General features: G+C 43.5%; 1 protein-coding gene across 7 annotated transcripts in view; it reads right to left on the bottom strand.

Moving 5' to 3' along the window:
• The window catches only part of LOC107154372 (LIM domain containing preferred translocation partner in lipoma), a 608,084-nt gene extending 605,102 nt beyond the window's left edge, over window positions 1–2,982 (bottom strand). For 6 of the 7 annotated variants that reach the window (XM_048804054.1, XM_048804052.1, XM_048804053.1 and 3 more), the window contains exon 1: window positions 2,843–2,963. The gene's annotated coding sequence lies outside the window, so the exon portion shown is untranslated. Of the gene's footprint in view, window positions 1–2,842 lie in introns of all 7 variants that reach the window. The other variant, XM_015499986.2, reaches the window with a different exon arrangement.
• Window positions 2,983–4,697: the final 1,715 nt, after the last annotated feature.

Raw genomic sequence — 4,697 nt, 5'->3', positions numbered from 1 at the left:
TGAGGAGAAACAGACGTGTGAGGAAACAGGGGTCTACCCAGAGAGGGGAACCCAACTACCATTTCTTGGCTTCCCCATGGCTCTCTGTCTTGGGGTGATCTTGCTCTACTCTTGGTTGTAAAGGTTTTCTCAGGCTCAGATGGGCCATTTTTCAGCATCCTTTCCCTTTTCCTGGCTCTTATACCTACAGGGGTTCTCACCCCAGGGAGTCTTCAATCAACAAACAGCACTGGGCAGGGAGTGAGGGGACCCAAGCCCTAAACCCCAGAAAGTCACTCATCCTGATGTTGTCCCAGTCAGTTCTTCCCTTGTGGCTTACAGGTATTCATCCACAAATTGGGTAGATATCCCCAAATTATCCAACTATGTGCTCTTAAAGCAGTTTCTAGTTGTTCTATCTAAATTGTCATCACACACTAATTTGACTACTTTCATATTTTAACAAGTAGGTCACACACAAATATATCTCACTTATCGCATGTTTAACAAATTAACAAATACAAGTGACCATTAAGATAGGTAAGGAAACCGGGTCAAAGAACCTTCCACCACACGCCAAAAGTACACAAATACTAGTACAGAAATAATACTAGACACTGCAACCCTCCCAGGGGGCCTAGGAGGTAGGTGGAAGACAGTAAAGGAATGGTCTTCGTTCTCCCAGGAATCCCGAGTTCCTCCCAATATAAGGAGCATATTCTACAGAAAATAGTTGCATAGCACCTGGAAGCTCTAAAACCCAAGATCCAAGGGGTGAGTCACAGGGATGGATATAAAAACCAGAATGAAAGACTCTACATTTACCCTCCATTTTGCAAATATTTGGAGTTCAGTTTCCACATCTACAAAGGGACTCTTCACTTTCCTTCAGATATGTGTGCCTCTCTTCCTCCTGGCCCAATGCTTCTGGCCTGATGCCTGTTTATGAATCCCCCCATGGTATCCCTGAGGTCTCTGTGAGGCAGAGATCATTATCTCCTGCAGCTGCTAATTCCATCTTTCCACCAGAACGTTCTTCCTTATATGGAGCCAAAATCTGGTTCCCTGGCCTTCAACCTCCTGCTCCTCGTTCTGCCTCTTAGGACCATATGTCAACCAATGCTTGTCTCATTGGTTTGGAATTTTCATAGGTGAATACATATACAGAAACAAAGCTCTCCCAGATTTTATCCCTCAATCACTCCTGCTGTTCTCCTGACCACACCACACTGCTGACTCCTCTTGCATTTGCTGCCAACTTGAAATACAGTCTTTTTGGGGTTTTCCAATGTGTTACTGCTAAGCAACCCATTCAGCATTCGTCCTGCTAGCCACGTGCACTCGTGAGATATATTCTGTAAAATCCAGTCACATGTACTAGTGAGAAAGCTAAATAAGACTGACCTTGGAGAACAGTTGTTCATCTACCTCTACTATGGCATCTAAAGTGCCATGATCCCGCCTTTAGTGGATGCAGCTCAGAGATGAAGATCCCATTCCCACCTCCCCACTACTGCACTCCAGAGCTGCCAGACCTAAAACTGTCCACGGGATACAAAGGTGTTCCAAAGACAAAACAATAAGAGAGAAATGAGAGACCTGTAGGAAAAGAGGTCCTGCCAACATGATTCTCAGGATCCGAAAGTAAAGCAGCAGGGTCAATTTGCTAATCACAGGGTTGGAAGCCTGTGATCTCTAATGACTCTAGCACAATTCTGGACCTCAGTGGGTTTTTTTTTTGTTTTTGTTTTTGTTTTTTTTTTTAAACAAAAGGGGGGAAACGTTCCTTTCATCCACTATTCTAACACAGTATTTGAATTCAACCTTCATGTAGTGAAAACAATGCCTGACACTAATGGTATGCTTTCCCTTGCATTAAATGCTTTCCCACACAGTCTCATTTAATTCTCACTGATAACTCCCTTTAGGGATAGTATCAGGAACACTGAGGATCAGAGAAGTTAAGTATACTCTCAAGGTCACACCAACAGGAAGAGGTGAAAAGAACACACACACACACAAAGAGCTTGGGTTTACCAGCTGGACTACTTGAGATTCAAGTTCCAATTCTGCTCCACACCATTTGACCTCTGGCTAACTGTTTAACTTTTCTCAACCTCAGTTTGTACACCTGAAAATTAGAGATTAAAAGAGCGACTCTTCCTCCCCCTGAGTGGTTATAAGGATCAAATGAGATAATGAGAGAGAAAGCCCTGTGGAAAAGGGTAAGGCATTATAAAAGTGTAAGGGATTATTGTGTGATTACTTGTAAATGGCTGTGCATTCCATTACAAATACAAAAAACAGTGAGGTCATTCACAAGACAAAGAAACATGAAGGCTCTGGGAATTACAGGAGAATGATCTGAAGTTCGGCAGGGTTATGTCTACATGATGCTCACTCTTGCACTTCAAAGCTCAGCAGCAGCTGTCAGATTTTCAAACTCCAAGTCACATATGGCTACAGGACAGCTCAAGACAAAAATCTCCCCTTTCAGCTAAAAGCAAACGCTGGGCCAAAAAGAGGTAATAGAGATGGACATTTGGAAGACCCCCTGAGATTCTCAGTTCCGGAAAAGTGGCCTTCCATGTTTTCCTTGGAGAAGCTGTTAGAAACACAGGCTCCAGTCTCTGAAATAAGCCCATGGGGAAATAAATGTACAGTAAATAGCTATTTACCAGAGAACACGAGGAAGCGCCCAAGCATGAATTAATCAAGGGCACAAGATATTTCAAGCTGCAGATACCAAAATGATAGTAATCTCCAATCCATTAAGCTTCCCAGCCCAGTTCATGGAGGTTCAATCTGGAATTTTGGCATCCCAGGCAGCAGGCTGAACCGCAGATGAGGCTCATTTACGTACCAGAGGTCTTGCGGGAGATCACCTGGGCCAGGGGTTCCCAAGGAGCCCTGAGAGTACAAAAAGGCTGTTCTGGCTTCCTTCAGGCCTCTCCTAAAGCGCTAGTTGTCAATCTCTTCAATCCCTGCAAAGAGCCAAGTCACTGCTGTCATTTATGGAAGGCCGGATCTTCCCCAGAAATTCATTCCCAAGGCTGAGGAGCACACAGCTCAATGATGACTGTTTTCTGGTTTGCATTTTATCATTTGCTTCCATGTGCTGAACATACAAGAAAGGCACTACATTAATTTATTGCAGAGACATGTGCCTACTATGTGTATGCACTTGGATCCCCAGGGATACTACAGCAAAAAGGTCTGTGAGATGCACATAACTTCAAAGAGCTCACAGACCTCCTGCAAGATGGAGACTGACTGTGATGGAGGACAAGATGTGGAGAACCCCTTGAGTTCTGTGACTTCCCTCCCAGTGGCCCGTTACTTTGGGGATAGGTATTAAAAGAGGGCAGGGCAGGGACAGAGGGAAAGGATCAGAGGGAACCCAGGCAGTGAGAAGCTATGTCCATGAAAAAAAAAAAAAAGACTCGAGCCAAGTTCTGAGGATGGTGGGCCACTAGTGAGAAAGGTGCAGATGGTTGCCGAAACAGCGGATGCTAGAAACATGAACTGAAGTTTAATATTGTGGGCTGAGGTGACTGTAAAAGCAGAGTATTGAGAATCAAAACTCTGATCACACCACTGATGAAGTTAAAAAATAATGAACTACTCATTGCCAACTAATAGCAGTAATAATTACAATTTAATGAATGTTTACAATTTAATGAATGTTTACTCAACATATACTATCTCATTTAATCCCCTCTGAGCTGTGCAGTCTGATAACCATATCACAGATAAGGATGAAGCTTAAAGAAAAGGAAAAGTATATAAGTTCCAAAAACAGTAAGTGCGAGAGCCCAGAACTAACCAACCCACAGTACAACTCAACCCCTTACAATTCTAGACTATCATCTGTCTTCTTCCCCTTGATCAGATTCTGCCCATTTTATTTGTATGAGATGAAATCCTCTTCCCATAACTAACATGCATAATAAACATATATAACAAACATAACTGTCTCCAAAAATAATTGACAAAACTTATTTGCTGATGTCTTCCCTCCAGGTCCTCATCATCAGGAACTCTGACTTGGTTCTCAGCAACATGCACACAGTGGACACGTAATAGTTGCACATATTTACATGGACAATGTCTTTGGAAATTAGGGCAGTAAAATAACGCAATACTGGCTATAATTTCAACACATCTTTGCACAGAAATTGAACCAATCTCAGCAAGGTTCCCAGGGTCCAAATGGAAGACACAGCCAGGTTGACAGATGCAGGTCAATGACCTTGCACATGGGGTAGCCTGCAGGTTGTGCAGCTACTCAGAACCTGAACCTCCCACTGGTCCACCAGTGGTCTCAGATGTAACTCGACAGAACAAACTTTTCCTTAGAAAAGAAAAAAGATGGAAACTTGAGATAAAGGAGATGCTTCTAACAAAATGCCACAGAGTTAAAGGAGGAATTCTAGGCTGGGGGAATCTCAGCCCGAGGACCAGGCACAGCCTGTGGCTTGTGTCAAGCGACTATCTTAATAAAAAGAGGTACTGGGCTACCACAATGGTTTTGAACTTTTTTTTCCTACCAGCAAAATTTTTTCCTTCTCAGCTATTTAGTGTTCCCCTTCTCCCCTCCACTTCTCACCTCTTTTGGCACCCCAACCCCAAGGCTACTCCTGGAGTCTCTCAGGCTCAGGGTAGCGTGACTTGAAAACCATCAGCCTTCTATGCTCTTCAAAGTACCTTGGGCTCCA

This window comes from Marmota marmota, unplaced genomic scaffold, assembly GCF_001458135.2.
Source record: "Marmota marmota marmota unplaced genomic scaffold, marMar, whole genome shotgun sequence".
Classification (NCBI taxonomy): Eukaryota; Metazoa; Chordata; class Mammalia; order Rodentia; family Sciuridae; genus Marmota; species Marmota marmota.
Note: the sequence above shows the minus strand (reverse complement) of the source record. Positions and strands in the feature narration are given on the sequence as shown.